Below are 16,014 nucleotides of genomic sequence, written 5' to 3'. Positions count from 1 at the left end.
GCCGAAATAGCTCAGTTGGGAGAGCGTTAGACTGAAGATCTAAAGGTCCCTGGTTCAATCCCGGGTTTCGGCAATGGTATTTGTGAATTTAAAATTTCAATCATCGTTGATAGATCTATGATTTATTTCAACGCTTTTTCTCGTGACGCAGCCGTCAGTGCCGCCCAATCAAGGTTCAACGAATTTATTGAATTTCCAGCAGGTACTCCGGTACCACAGACATGCGATCGGAAAATAAATTGGGGATGTAGCTCACCCTTCAGAACGGGGCTGTTTCTTGCAGGTAAAGAAGAGTATACGGCGGGATATAGCTCAGCTAATCTTACCAGAGGTAGATCCTTGATAAATTGAGATGATGATTCTTGTGTCATTTGACACTCAAATACCCCGAGCTCAGTCGGTAGAGCATGAGATAAGGAACTCTACTGTCGATTACAAGGCCATTTGCAGGTACAGCATCAATCAAATCCATTATATCAAATGCATGCGGATCTTTACATTGAAATCAAAAGTGGTTAAAGATAGTCGAATTTATGCAGGCACTACAGGGCAGCTGGTAAATCATACTTATGGGTGCTGGCGATAGCGCGCTGGGAAGGAATCGTCAGATGTAGAAGGGGTCCGTGGTGAACGTGACAGTCAGATATTTGAAGCTACTGGCCCCTATCCCAGGCACGGAATTGAGGTTTTAGTTCAGTTGCTGAGAGAGATGACAACAATTATTGTGTGTAGGATGGAACTGCAGATGCTGGCATACACCGAAGAGAGACACAACATGCTGGAGTAATTCAGCGGGCCAAGCAGCATCTCTGAAGAAAATGAACAGGTGACGTTTCGGATCGAGACCGTACTTCAGACTGAGATTCAGGGATGTGGGTAACTAGATGTATGAAACGGTTCGGGACAAAGTAGAGATTACTCTGATGACCAAAGAGCCCACAATGGTCCATTGTTGGCTAAGAAAGTGAAAATTAAGGGATAATAATAGTGAAATTATCAAAACGTCTGGGGTGGGGGAGGGACGGGGGGGGGGGGGGGGGGGGGTGAGAGAGGGAATGCAAGGGTTACCTGAAATTAGGGACATCAACTATCATACTTGCCGTGTTCTTAGGAATTACTTTAGATTTATTTAAGATGTTTCATTATTAGAGCAGGTGTTCCCAACGTTTTTCGTCCCGTTTACCCTTGGCCACATTTTGTAAATAATTGTACCCTCACCCGGATTTGTTCAGTAATTGAGTTTACACTCAATTATATCATCAAGCAACCGTCAAAGGGGACCGTCTGAAGAAGGGTTTCGGCCCGAAACGTCGCCTATTTCCTTCGCTGGATAGATGCTGCTGCACCCGCTGTGTTTCTCCAGCATTTTTGTGTACCTGGGACATTTTAAATTGCTGTTTAGAACATTAATATTTTTAAGTTCCAGAATCAACAAATTTACCACCCTGGGTAAATTTACCCCAGGTTGGGAACCCTCTCTCTAGATCCTTGACCTCCTTGGTTACTTCCCACCAGTTTATCAGGGTCAGAGGGGCCTCACGGTGCTCCAAACCAGGACGTCACGATGCAGCTCTCGTCAAATTGCATTTGGAGTCTTGCATTCAATTATGTTCCCCCTAAGGAAGGTGTGGAGGCTTCGGAGAGGCTGCAGAAGATGTTTAACAGAACTAAAACCTCAATGCCGTGCCTGAGATAGGGGCCAGTAGCTACAACGTGAGGCTTGACAGACTGGAATTGTTTTCTCTGGTTCATCACAAATCGAAGGCAAAGGTATATAAAGTTTTGAGATAGATATAGATAGGATAGACTGAGAATCATTATCCCAAGGTGGAAATCACTTGCGGCCATAGCTTTAATGTGAGATCGGTAAAGTTTAAAGGAGATGTGTGGGATGGAGAGAGGTGGGTGCCTGGAATGCACCAATAAGGAGTGGTGGTGGAAGCAGTTACGATAGTGGCATTTAAGAACATATTTCATAACTGCACTGCATAAAATGCAAATGGGGGAATAGAGATCACAGGTAGGCAAGTAGATTAGATTAAAGATGATAGATGACCTTTTAAAGATTAAAGATGATAGATGATAGATGACCTTTAGTGATTAACAGAGATATCCTCCTTGTTCTACCCATTACCCGCTCCCCCACTCTCTCTGCTTCTGAACATGAACGTGTTTATCTTTGTATCTAATGAAGAACACGGGAGATGAAGCATTGGCTCCACCATAACCTGTCCTATACCATGGTGAGATGTTATGAGGAGAAAGCAGGTGAATAGGGTTAGGAGGGAGAGATAGATCAGCCATGATTGAATGGCGAAGTAGTCTTGATGGGCCGAATGGCCTAATTCTACTCCTATCATTTATGACCAGAACGCGGCTTCATGCAGCAGAGAATATTATGAATTAACTAGACCATGTGGGATCCGTTGGGTCCCATGTTCACACGGGAGGGCTGGTCCCCCGACGCAATATTCCACCTATCCACCAATTCCAATATTGGTGGCCAGTGGGGGAGGGGCATTCAGGGGCTTTCTGGAGCGCTAGTATGGGTGTTGTTGGCTGCAGGGACTACTAGTCTCCAGAGGGCTAGTATGGACATTGTGGGTCAAATGGATTCTCGGGGTGGCAGCTCAGTCTCTCAAGCCTGATGTGCTGGCAGCTCACTCACGGCTGGTGGGCTGGCAGTTGACTCACGCATATTCCTTGAAATTCTATTTCAAGCAGAATGCAAGGCCACCAAATTCAAATCCATTTCCCTGCCATTTTAAGCATGGTGCAAGGCCACTAAATTCAAGTGCAGTTTAATACGTCTTGAGCGGGGTGCAATGCCACAAAATTCAAGTGCAGTTTCATATCACTTCAAGCAAGGTGCAAGGCCACCAAATTTAGGTTCAGTTTCATACTGTTTCAAGCAGGGTGAAACCACCATAAAAACCGCCATAAAACCACACAGACACCACAGTCACAGTTCAGTAGACATTCAGTGTGTTCAGTTGATGCACAGCTCAGGCAGAGCGTGACCTCTCCCTCCCCATCATGCAGAGACTCGGCCACACCCACACTTCCGGGTTTTATAATCCCTCTCCCTCCCACCGGAAAAGGTGTGGGCACCACGGCGTGATTGACAGGAGAGAGACTCTCAACATTTTTTAAGCACTAATAACACTTTTGTTTTTTATTGTTGGGAAGAATCATCTGCACCTGATGAGCGGATGGGGACTGAGTAAGATGGCCAACCTCATCCCCCAAACAACCATTTGCAAGCAACCATTTGCAGGCAGTGCCTTTTCACTTCAACCCAACCCCCCAAACAGCCGTTTGCAGGCAGTGCCTTTTCACTTCGACCCCATCCCCCAAACAACCGTTTGCAGGCAGTGCCTTTTCACTTCAACCCAACCCCCCAAACAACAATTTGCAGGCAATGCCTTTTCACTTCAACCCGATTTCCCAAACAACCGTTTGCAGGCAGTGCCTTTTCACTTCAACGCCATCCCCCAAGCAACCGTTTGCAGGAAGTGCCTTATCACTTCAACCTCATCCCCCAAATAAACATTTGCAGGCAGTGCCTTTTCACTTCAACCCAACCCCCCAAACAACCATTCGCAGACCATACCTTTTCACTTCAACCCCATCCCCCCAAACAACCATTTGCATGCAGTGCCTTTTCGCTTCAACCCAAACCCCCCAAACAACTGTTTGCAGGCAGTGCCTTTTCACTTCAACCCCATCCCCCAAGCAACCATTTGCAAGAAGTGCCTTTTCACTTCCTCAAACCCCCCAATCAAGCATTTTGCAGGCAGTGCCTTTTCACTTCAAACCAGCCATATTTTCATTTTCAAACCACATTAAGGGCACTCACCGTTGAGTAGACATGTGTTCAGTGTTATTCAGAGCTCAGAGAAACGTGACCCCCTGGCTTCCTCCATCTTGCAGAGACTGATTGAGGCACACCACTTCCTGGTTTTAAAGTCCCTCCCCCTCCTTCTAGCAGGGGCAGCAGAGAGATTGGCAAATTATTTAAAAACATTAATATCTCTCTGCTTTTTCATCGATAAGAAAAATCCTCTGGCCCAGGAAGGCGGAGGGGGGCTCTGAGCGAAGTGGCCAAAAATGACAGCCGTACATCTCTCGGAAGTCATACCACAGCGAGCCAAAAGCGATCAAGATCAGACTTTCAGTAATATAGATTGGTCAACGGCCGAGCACAACGGGGACCGTGGTGTCACCCACGGATTCTCCAATAAAACTCTTAAAATGATGCAATGAGGCCAAGCCTTTTGTTGAAATAGGAATTTCCCCGAATGAAACGAAATATGTGTTGTGCACGCGTTTGAACGGACGGTATTTTCTCAAAAGTATCCATTGATAGAATAGCAGAGGATGGTTTCGATCCATCGACCTCTGGGTTATGGGCCCAGCACGCTTCCGCTGCGCCACTCTGCTCTGACAGAAACATTCTTAGCGTGTGTGCTCCTTTGTGCTAATTTCGTTGTTTTTCATCTCTTACCTCACACCGTTTGCTGGATTTGCTTTCTTTTATCGCGTACCCACTTCTATCTTACATTTTTCTCCATCTTTCTTTCTTCATTTCTTACTCTCTGCCCCATCCGGTTGTTATGACTGTGCTGTCTGTCCCGCACGGATACACCGTTCCAGAGGTTTTTGCAATGAAATTATTTTCAATTATCTAAATTATAAATGCTCGATTAATGTGAGGCATAACTTAACTCAATTAAAAATTGTACATAGATTATATTACTAGAAAACCGAACCGTCAAATTTTCGCAATGTGTCGCCCATGAGATACATGCTTATTTCAAAACGCTACAAGAGTACATTTTTGGAATATTCACACATTTATTTAAAATAAAATTGAACCTCAATACAGAACTGATTATCTTCGGAACAATGGAAGACGGATGTAAGCACAAAATCCTCAAGGGCGAAGGTGATCAGCCAGAAGTGGTAGTGCATGTCGGCACAAACGATGTCGGAAAGAAGGGGATGAATATTCTGCAGCGTAACTTCAGAGAGCTCGGAAAAATGCTGAAAAGCAGGACCTCCAGGGTTGTTATCTCCGGTTTCCTTCCAGTTCATCGTGCTGGCGAGAGCAGGAACAGGGAGATACGGGACCTGAATGTGTGGCTGAGGAACTGGTGCACGGGGCAGGGATTTAGATTCTTAGATCACTGGGATCTGTTTTGGAGTAAGGGGGAACTGTACAAAAGGGACGGGTTGCATCTTAACAGGTGGGGGACCAGCATTCTGGCAGGCAGGTTTGCCACTGCTACACGGGTGGTTTTAAACTGAATAAGGGGGTGGGGTGTCAAATGGGATAGTCGAGGATGGAGATAAAGGGAAAGGGTTTCTTAAATGTGTGAGCGGGGAGACAGAGGGGTGTAAAATGAGGGTATAAGCAATAGGTAGCAAGGTGAAAAGTAAAAGTGGCACGCAGAGAAATCCACGGCAAAAATCAAAACGGGCCACTTTTCAACATAATTGTATAAAGGGTAAGAGTGTTGTAAAAACAAGGCTTTGTGTCTCAATGCAAGGAGCATTCGTAATAAGGTGGATGAGTTGAATGTGCAGATAGCTATTAATGACTATGATATAGTTGGGATCAAGGAGACATGGCTCCAGGGTGACCAAGGCTGGGAGCTGAATATCCAGGGATATTCAACATTCAGGAGGGATAGACAGAAAGGAAAAGGAGGTGGGGTCGCGTCGCTGGTTAGAGAGGAGATTAACGCAATAGAAAGGAAGGACATTAGCTTGGAGGATGTGGGATCATTATGGGTAGAGCTGCGAAACACTAAGGGGCAGAAAACGCTAGTGGGAGTTGTGTACAGGCCACCTAACAGTAGTAGTGGAGTTGGGGATGGCATCAAACAGGAAATTAGAATTGCGTGCAACGAAGGTAAAACAGTTAAAATGGGTGACTTCAATCTACATATAGATTGGGTGAATCAAATTGGCAAGGTCGCTGAGGAAGAGGATTTCTTGGAATGCATGCGGGCTAGTTTTCTAAACCAACATGTAGTGGAACCAACGAGAGAGCAGGGTATTCTAGACTGGGTATTGAGTAATGAGGATGGGTTAGTTAGCAGTCTTGTTGTGCGTGGCCGCTTGGGCAAGAGTGCCCATAATACGGTTGCGTTCTTCATTAGGAAGGAGAGTGACATTGTTACTTCAGAAACAAGGGTCATGAACTTAAAGAAAGGTAACTTTGAAGGTATGAGACGTGAATTGGCCAAGATAGACTGGCAATTGAATCTTAAAGGGTTGACGGTGGATTTGCAATGGAAGGCAGTTAAATACTGCATGGATGAGCTACAACAATTGTTCATCCCAGTTTGGCAAAAGAATAAATCAGGGAAGGTAGTGCATCCGTGGATTACAAGGGAAATCACGGATAGTATCAAAACAAAGGATGAAGCCTACAAATTAGCCAGAAAAAGCAGCCAACCAGAGGACTGGGAGAAATTCAGAGTCCATCAGAGGAGGACAAAAGGCTTAATTAGGAAAGGGAAAATAGATTATGAAAGAAAACTGGCAGAGGACATAAAAACTGACTGCAAATGTTTTTATAGATATGTGAAGAGGAAAAGATTAGTTAAAACAAATGTAGGTCCCTTGCAGTAAGAAACAGGTGAATTGATCATGGGGAACAAGGACATGGCAGACCAATTGAATAACTACCTTGGTTCTGTCTTCACTAAGGAAGACATAAATAATCTGCTGGAAATAGCAGGGAACTGGGGGCCAAATGAGATGGAGGAACTAAGTGAAATCCAGGTTAGCCGGGAAGTGGTGTTAGGTAAATTGAATGGATTAAAGGCCAATAAATTCCCAGGGCCAGATAGGCTGCATCCCAGAGTACTTAAGGGAGTAGCCCCAGAAATAGTGGATGCATTAGTGATCATTTTTCAAAATTCTTTAGATTCTGGAATAGTTCCTGAGGATTGGAGGGTAGCTAATGTAACCCCACGTTTTAAAAAGGGAGAGAGAAAACGGGGAATTACAGACCAGTTAGTCTAACATCGGTAGTGGGGAAACCGCTAGAATCAGTTATTAAAGATGGGATAGCAGCATATTTGGAAAGTGGTGAAATCATTGGACAAAGTCAGCATGGATTTATGAATGGTAAATCATGTCTGACGAATCTTATAGAATTTTTCGAGGATGTAACTAGTAGAGTGGATAAGGGGGAACCAGTGGATGTGTTACATCTCGACTTTCAGAAGGCTTTCGAAAAGGTCCCACATAAGAGTTTAGTATACAAACATAAAGCACACGGTATTTGGGGTTCAGTATTGATGTGGATAGAGAACTGGCTGGCAGACAGGAAGCAAAGAGTAGCAGTAAACGGGTCTTTTTCACAATGGCAGTCAGTGACTAGTGGGGTACCGCATGGCACAGTGCTGGGACCCACGCTATTTACAATATATATTAATGATTTGGACAAGGGAATTGAATGCAACATCTCCAAGTTTGCAGATGACACGAAGCTGGGGGGCAGTGTTCGCTGTGAAAAGGCTGCAAGGTGACTTGGATACGCTAGGTGAGTGGGCAAATGCATGGCAGATGCAGAATAATGTGGATATATGTGAGGTTATCCACTTTTGCGGCAAATGCAGGAAAATAGACTATTATCTGAATGGTGGTCGATTAGGAAAAGGGGAGATGCAACGAGACCTGTGTGTCATGGTACACCAGTCATTAAAAGTAAACATGCAGGTGGAGCAGGCAGTGAAGAAAGCGAATGGTATGTTAGCATTCATAGCAAAAGGATTTGAGTATAGGAGCTGGGAGGTTCTACTGCAGTTGTACAGGGTCTTGGTGAGACTACACCTGGAGTATTGCGTACAGTTTTGGTCTCCTAATCTGAGGAAATACATTCTTGCCCCAGAGGGAGTACAGAGAAGGTTCACCAGACTGATTCCTGGGATGTCAGGACTTTCATATGAAGAAAGATTGGATAGACTCGGTTTGTACTCGCTAGAATTTAGAAGATTGAGGGGGGAATCTTATAGAAACTTATAGCATTCTTAAGGGGTTGGACAGGCTAGATGCAGGGAAGTTGGGGAAGTCCTGAACAAGGGATCACAGTTTAAGGATAAGGGGGAAATCTTTTAGGACCGAGATGAGGAAAACATTTTTCACACAGAGAGTGGCGAATCTCTGGAATTCTATGCCACAGAAGGTAGTTGAGGCCAGTTCTTTGGCTATATTTAACAGGGTGTTAGATGTGGCCCTTGTGGCTAAAGTGATCAGGGGGTATGGAGAGAAGGCAGGTACAGGATACAGAGTTGGATGATCAGCCATGATCATATAGAATGGCGGTGCAGGCTTGAAGGGTCGAATGGCCTACTCCTGCATTTATTTTCTATGTTTCTATGTTTCTATGACTGCGTTTAACCATCCCCTTCCCATTCCATTCCCAGCAACCGTAGTAGATGCAACACGTGTCTCTATTCCTCCTCTCTTGACATTATCCAGGGACACCAGGCATAGGCGGATATCGGTTTTGAAACAGGGTGGGGGCGGCTCGGACAGGGGACGGCAACCTCCGGCCCACGGCACGAATCCGGCCTGCAACTTAAATTCATCCGGCCCGCAGATGATTTTATGTTTTCAATTCGTTTTCGCGAACTGGGAACTGCAGCCGGTTCCGGAGCAGCTCCGTGGTTAGTGTTTCAACTATTGTTTTCAGCAGACCCTCCAGGTGAGACAAAGGTTCACATGTACCTCCACGAACCACATTAACTGCATCTGCTGTTCCTAATGTGGGCTCCTGTACATCGGTGAGACCAAACGTAGACTCGTAGAAAAACGTAGAAACATAGAACAATACGTGCAGGAGCAGGCTATTCGGCCGTTCGAGCCAGTACCATCATTCTCTTTGATCATGCCTGATCATCCAACATGAGTATCCCGTTCCCGGTTTTTTCCCCACATTCCTTGATTCCTTTGGCCCAAAGAGCTAAATCTAACTTTCTCTTGTAAACATCCAGTGAATTGGCCTCCACTGCCTTCTGTGGCAGAGAAATCCACAGATTCACAACTCTCTGGGTGAAGATGTTTTCCCTCATCTTAGTCCACAATGGCCTACCCCTTATTCTTAAACTGTGACCCCGGGTTCTGGACTCCCCCAACATCGGGTACATTTTTCCTGCATCAACTAGAGACATGTTTAATTGAGTGCGGAAGTCCACTGTTGTGCTTCAGTAAAACTCACCGCGACGGACGTTCAGGTGCGAAGTTAGGGATGACTTCGACAAGGAATGTGTAGATGATATATCAGAGCTGTTTTAAGGCAACTGGTCCGTCCTCTCACCAGCTGTAGACGGTCATGACCTTTCATCTATCTCATTGTAGACCTTCTTTCAACTATCTTTAATCGGACTTTACTAGACGTTATCTACCTTTAAGTTTAATCATTAAGTCGATATAGTAGACAATTAAAAATAAAACGCTGGATTAACTCAGCAGGACAGGCCGCATCTCTGATTCAGATTCAGATTCAATTTTAATTGTCATTGTCAGTGTACAGTACAGAGACAATGAAATGCATCTTCTCTGGAGAGAAGGGATGGGTGACGTCACGATTCGGGTCGTGACCCTTCTTCAGATCTGCAGAACTTTGCTACACACATTGTTTGTGACCACGTTGCGCGGGATAGTGATGGGCTAGAAAGGTGTCACAGGTGACATTCAATGATTGCGCATACTTTCGACGGAAGATATTCGAGGGCCGAAAGACCTCCTCCGATCACTGTGCTTCTGTTCTGTTTTAACAAGTTGTGATCTGGGATTTGAGTATCGATCAGACCAATGGGAAAACCTCCTCTGCTCCGCCTCTGTCCCTGAAGTTGCAACGTTTACAGGTCGTGTGGTTCAGTGTCCTGACCACAGTTTTCGTCGGTCAAGGACTGAGGTGGAAGTTGGCGAGAATTCTCTGTTTCTCTTCTCTGGTGAGATCTGTATTCCGAAATGACAAAAATGTTCTGTAAAGAGGAGTCATCAACACAGTAGTGGTGAGGTCACTATATTAAAGGTACATGCACATGTCATCTACATGTTCAGCAGCGGGATTACCACATCTGATGAACGCCGTGCGTAAAATAAAATAGGCGCAGAATTAGGTGAACGACTATGCACGGATTTATGTGTTGGAAGTGAACTGAGTTTCCTTCAGCAAGTTGTGATCTGGGATTTGAATATCGATCAGAACAATGGGAAAACCTCCTCTGCTCCGCCTTTGTCCCTCTCCACCTGGCCACAGTCTTCGTCGGTCAAGGACTGAGGTGGAAGTTGGCGAGAATTCTGTTTCTCTTGTCTGGTGAGAACTGTATTCCGAAATGACAAAAATGTTCTGTAAAGAGGAGTCATGAATACACTGTGTCTTTACTACTATTTATTGATAATACACAAACGTTACCGCCCTAGCTGTACGTGGTCTGTCACATGAGCTAGAGAGAGATCAATGGGTGGGGAGGTTGCAATTATACTTCTGATATGGGGAGTGGTTAGCAGTGGTGAGGTCACTATATTAAAGGTACATGCACATGTTCGTCAAGCACTCTGGCTGTTGTTGTCCCTTCAGCTCTCGCTTCTATCTACCGTCATTTCTCCTCACTTTTGGAATTCTGAAGTAGGCTAAATGTCTCACACGCTTATCCCGATTTCCATAATTATTTACACCGCAAAATTGACAATTTCAGCGGGTTTTAACGGACCCGCTACGCTGGAAACAATGGTATGTTCATCGCGTGTACTCCATTTGGAGTAGCGTAGCAACAGTACGGGTCATGGGTCGTGACCCGACTGCCGTGAAACCTCTCTACTGGGCTAAATAATTATGGAAATCGGGATAAGCGTGGGAGACATTTTTCCTACTTCAGAATTCCAAAAGTGAGGAGAAATGACGGTAGATATGAACGAGAGCTGAAGTGCTTGGCGACCATTGGCCGTTTGCTCACTGCATTTCATCAACAGTAAGGCATTATTTGTGCTTTTCTTGATTCCTTTGGCATCTAAAACGTTTCAGAGGTGATAAATCTGGCTGTAAAATTTTAAAACCGTCCATGGTTCTCAAGTGGGTTTTTACATACAAAAAAGGAAACTCCTCTGAAGCAAAGATTATCATTTAAAAAAATCGCAAACCATACGTGGGTTTTGAATTACAATTTACTCAGATGCAAGCCAACGAATGACATAATTGTTAGTTGTTAATTGGACATAATCAACCCCAGCAAATTGACAAAATCCTATTGAAAGGGAGTGGGTGTTTAACCTATCAGGACATTTTATTATTTGCCAAAATATACATCTCAATAGCATAATGATAGAAGAACTACTTTTCCACACACCACTGGTAAGTCTGGAGATTTTTTTAATGATAAATTTAGTTTCAGAAGCGCTTTCATTTTGCATGTAAAAACCCACCAGAACCATGGACGATTTAATTTTTTTTAATTTTGGCCTCTTCTCTGTCTGTTTTTAAATCACTTCTTAAAACACATCTCTTCTCCGTGGCCTTTGATACCCAGTATGATGTCGACTTTATTTACTTGATGTAATTTCTTTTTTGATTGCTTTATTGCGTGGTTATTATTTTTACTCATGTTTTATGTCTTTTAATTTAATGTTTTTTTTCATATGTAATTGTTGTGCTTTATATGAGCTGTTATGTTATGTTCTGTTATGTTGTCTGTTTATGATGTCTTGTTTATTCTTCTGTACAGCACTTTGGTCAACATTGGTTGTCTTAAAGTGCTTAACAAATAAAGTTGGATAGGATTGGATTGGATTGGTCCACCCTGTTTCAACAAATGCAATCAGCCTGGCGTGCACAAACAGAATATCAAACAGAACAAGTTGTCTTACAACTTTAGGCTGTGCACGCCATACGCAAGAAGAAAATTATCTTCTGCACCCGCAGAAAAACATCTTACCAGAGGTAGATCCTTGATAAATTGAGATGATGATTCTTGTGTCATTTGACACTCAAATATCCCGAGCTCAGTCGGTAGAGCATGAGATAAGGAACTCTACTGCCGATTACAAGGCCATTTGCAGGTACAGTATCAATCAAATCAATTATATCAAATGCATGCGGATCTTTACATTGAAATCAAAAGTGGTTAAAGATAGTCGAATTTTTGCAGGCACTACAGGGCAGCTGGTAAATCATACTTATGGGTGCTGGCGATAGCGCGCTGGGAAGGAATCATCAGATGTAGAAGGGGTCCGTGGTGAACGTGACAGACAGATATTTGAAAGCCGGGTTGCTGAGAGAGATGACAACAATTATTGTGTGTAGGTTGGAACCGCAGATGCTGGTTTACACCGAAGAGAGACACAAAATGCTGGAGTAATTCAGCGGGCCAAGCAGCATCTCTGAAGAAAATGAACAGGTGACGTTTCGGATCGAGACCGTACTTCAGACTGAGATTCAGGGATGTGGGTAACTAGAGGTATGAAACGGTTCGGGACAAAGCAGAGATTACTCTGATGACCAAAGAGCCCACAACGGTCCATTGTTGGCTAAGAAAGAGGTGAGAATGAAGGGATAAGAATAGTGAAATTATCAAAACGTCTGGGGTGGGAGAGGGACGGGGAGAGAGAGAGGGAATGCAAGGGTTACCTGAAATTAGAGACATCAACTATCATACTTGCCGTGTTCCTGGGAATTACTTTAGATTTATTTAAGATGTTTCATTATTAGAGCAGGTGTTTCCAACGTTTTTCGTCCCGTTTACCCTTGGCAACTTTTTGTAAATAATTTTACCCTCACCCTGATTTGTTCAGTAATTGAGTTTACTCTTCTACCATCATAAAGCAACCGTCAAAGGGGACAGTCTGAAGAAGGGTTTCGGCCCGAAACGTCGCTTATTTCCTTCGCTCCATAGATGCTGCTGCACCCGCTGAGTTTCTCCAGCATTTTTGTGTACCTGGGACATTTTAAAATACTGTTTTGAACATTAATATTTTTAAGTTCCAGAATCAACAAATTTACCTCCCGGGGTAATTTACCCCAGGTTGGGAACCCTCTCTCTAGATCCTTGAACTCCTTGGTTACTTCCCACCAGTTTATCAGGGTCAGAGGGGCCTCACGGTTCTCCAAACCAGGACGTCACGATGTAGCTCTCGTCAAATTGCATTTGGAGTCTTGCATTCAATTATGTTCCCCCTAAGGAAGGTGTGGAGGCTTCGGAGAGGCTGCAGAAGAGGTTTAACAGAACTAAAACCTCAATGCCGTGCCTGAGATAGGGGCCAGTAGCTACAAAGTGAGGCTTGACAGACTGGAATTGTTTTCTCTGGTTCATCACAAATCGAAGGCAAAGGTATATAAAGTTTTGAGATGGATATAGATAGGGTAGACTGAGAATCATTATCCCAAGGTGGAAATCATTTGAGGCCATAGCTTTAATGTGAGATCGGTAACGTTTAAAAGAGATGTGTGGGATGGAGAGAGGTGGGTGCCTGGAATGCACCAATAAGGAGTGGTGGTGGAAGCATTTACGATAGTGGCATTTAAGAACATATTTCATAAATGCAGTGCATACAATGGGAATGGGGGGGAATAGAGATCATAGGTAGGCAAGTAGGTTAGATTAAAGATGATAGACACAAAAAGCTGTAGTAACTCAACCGGACAGGCAGCATCTCCGAGGGGAAGGAATGGGTGACGTTTCGGGTTGACATCCTTCTTCAGATGAAGGAATGGGTGACGTTTCGGGTTGACATCCTTCTTCAGAGTAGATTACATTAATTTGGCATTATGTTAGACACTGATATTATGGTAATGTATGTATTATGGTAATTCGGCATGTTGAACAAACCGATAAATTCAGCAAAGTCATCCCTCCAGCACCTCCAGTTTAAATTCCATTTGGAATATTTTGCAGGATCAAGAAACCAACCAAGAAAGTCATCATTTTTTCAATCAAGATGTGGAAAACACGAATTGAAATTCCAGTTATATTTAGTATGACGAAAAGTCTCTCCCCGTCGGGGAATTGAACCCCGGTCTCCCGCGTGACAGGCGGGGATACTAACCACTATACTAACGAGGAACCACTATATGATTTGCGTTGTGAAGCAGGATAATGTATGTAGGTGGAAGGGGAGGGGGGGAAAGGAGAAGAAGAAATGGATGCGAGTCGAAGAGGAAAGTGGGGGAAAAGTGTTAGTTTACATAAGGTTGCAGAATTTCATGTTAATAGCCTTAGCTTTGACCAAAATCCTGCCACTTTCAGTCATTCACTTCTCACTGTTTGACTTGTGTGCTCTCGGCTCATTCCGCGATCCGGTTACTTATTCAAGTACATGCTCGTGTTGATTCATTTAATAAAGAGGTGCTTTCATTTTCTAAACGCATGTAACCGGAACTGCGAGTGGTATTCTGTATTTGCTATCACAAGCAACAGCGGGACTGTGCTCGAATCACAGAGTCACACTGCACTGGAGACGGTTCCGTTCCCCACTCGCCGATGGAAAAGTGTGGCCTGCCTTCTGTCTGGTTTACACCGAGTGCCGAAGATAGACACAACAAGCTGGAGTAACTTAGCGGCACAGGCAGCATCTCTGGAGAGAAGGAATAGGTGACTGAATGGGGAAGTCTGAAGCCCGAAACGTCACCCATTCATTCTCTCCAGAGATACTGCCTGTCCCACTGAGTTACTGCAGATTTTTTGTCTATCTTCGGTTTAATCCAGCATCTGCAGTTCTTCTTACACCCAGTGCCGTCAGCTACATGTGTATTTCCCCGTGGACTCTCTCTCTCCTCATTCTCCCTCCAATCCAACATAGACGTCCTCCCAAACAAAAACCCTTCGTCACACTATTTTCATGTCTACCAGATATTGCCTATCTACGCGGATCCCATTTCCCACCGCCTGTTCCGTAGACTACTAACCTTCAGTGATTAACAGAGATATCCTCCATGTTCTACCCATTCCCCGCTCCCCCACTCTCTCTGCTACTGAACATGAACATGTTTATCTTTGTATTCAATGAAGAACACGGGAGATGAAGCATTGGCTCCACCATTTCCTGTTCTATACCATGGGGAGATGTTATGAGGAGAAAGCAGGAGAATAGGGTTAGGAGGGGAGATTGAATGGCGAAGTAGGCTTGATGGGCCGAATGGCCTAATTCTACTCCTATCACTTATGACCAGAACGCGGCTTCATGCAGCAGAGAATATTATGAATTAACTAGACCATGTGGGATCCGTTGGGTTCCATGTTCACACGGGAGGGCTGGTCGCCCGACGCAATATTCCACCTATCCACCAATTCCAATATGGGGGCCAGTGGGGGGCTGGGGGTGGCTTTTTGTAGCGCTAGTATGGGTGTTGTTGGCCGCAGGGACTACTGGTCTCCAGAGGGCTAGTATGGACATTGTGGGTCAAATGGATTCTTGGGGTGGCAGCTCAGTCCCTCAAGCCTGATGTGCTGGCAGCTCACTCACGGCTGGTGGGCTGGCAGTTGACTCACGGCTATTCCTTGAAATTCTATTTCAAGCAGAATGCAAGGCCACCAAATTCAAATCCATTTCCCTGCCATTTTAAGCAGGGTGCAAGGCCACTAAATTCAAGTGCAGTTTAAATCCTCACGAGCAGGGTGTAAGGCCACAAAATTCAAGTGCAGTTTCATATCACTTCAAGCAAGGTGCAAGGCCACCAAATTTAGGTTCAGTTTCCTACCACTTCAAGCGGGGTGCAAGGCCACCATATTCAGGTTCAGTTTCCTACCACTTCAAGCAGGGTGCAAGGCCACCGAATTCAAGTGCAGTTTCCAACCACTTCAAGCAGGGTGCAAAGCCACCAAATTCAAGTGCAGTTTCATTCCACTTCAAGCAGAGTGCAAGGCCACCAAATTCAAGTGTAGTTTCACACCATTTCAAGGAGCGTGCAAGGCCACCAAATTAAAATTTAGTGTCATACCATTTAATGCAGGGTGCAACGCCACCACATTCAAATGCAGTTTCATACTATTTCAAGCA

At 44.5% G+C, this 16,014-nt stretch overlaps 2 non-coding genes across 2 annotated transcripts; one reads left to right on the top strand and one right to left on the bottom strand.

Moving 5' to 3' along the window:
• Window positions 1-73, top strand: trnaf-gaa (transfer RNA phenylalanine (anticodon GAA)). Its single transcript has one exon. It is a non-coding gene; the product is annotated as a tRNA-Phe (tRNA).
• Window positions 74-14,009: 13,936 nt separating this feature from the next.
• Window positions 14,010-14,081, bottom strand: trnad-guc (transfer RNA aspartic acid (anticodon GUC)). The gene has a single exon. It is a non-coding gene; the product is annotated as a tRNA-Asp (tRNA).
• Between the last annotated feature and the right edge of the window lie 1,933 nt (window positions 14,082-16,014).

This window comes from Leucoraja erinacea, unplaced genomic scaffold (assembly GCF_028641065.1).
Source record: "Leucoraja erinacea ecotype New England unplaced genomic scaffold, Leri_hhj_1 Leri_1281S, whole genome shotgun sequence".
NCBI lineage: Eukaryota > Metazoa > Chordata > Chondrichthyes > Rajiformes > Rajidae > Leucoraja > Leucoraja erinaceus.
Note: the sequence above shows the minus strand (reverse complement) of the source record. Positions and strands in the feature narration are given on the sequence as shown.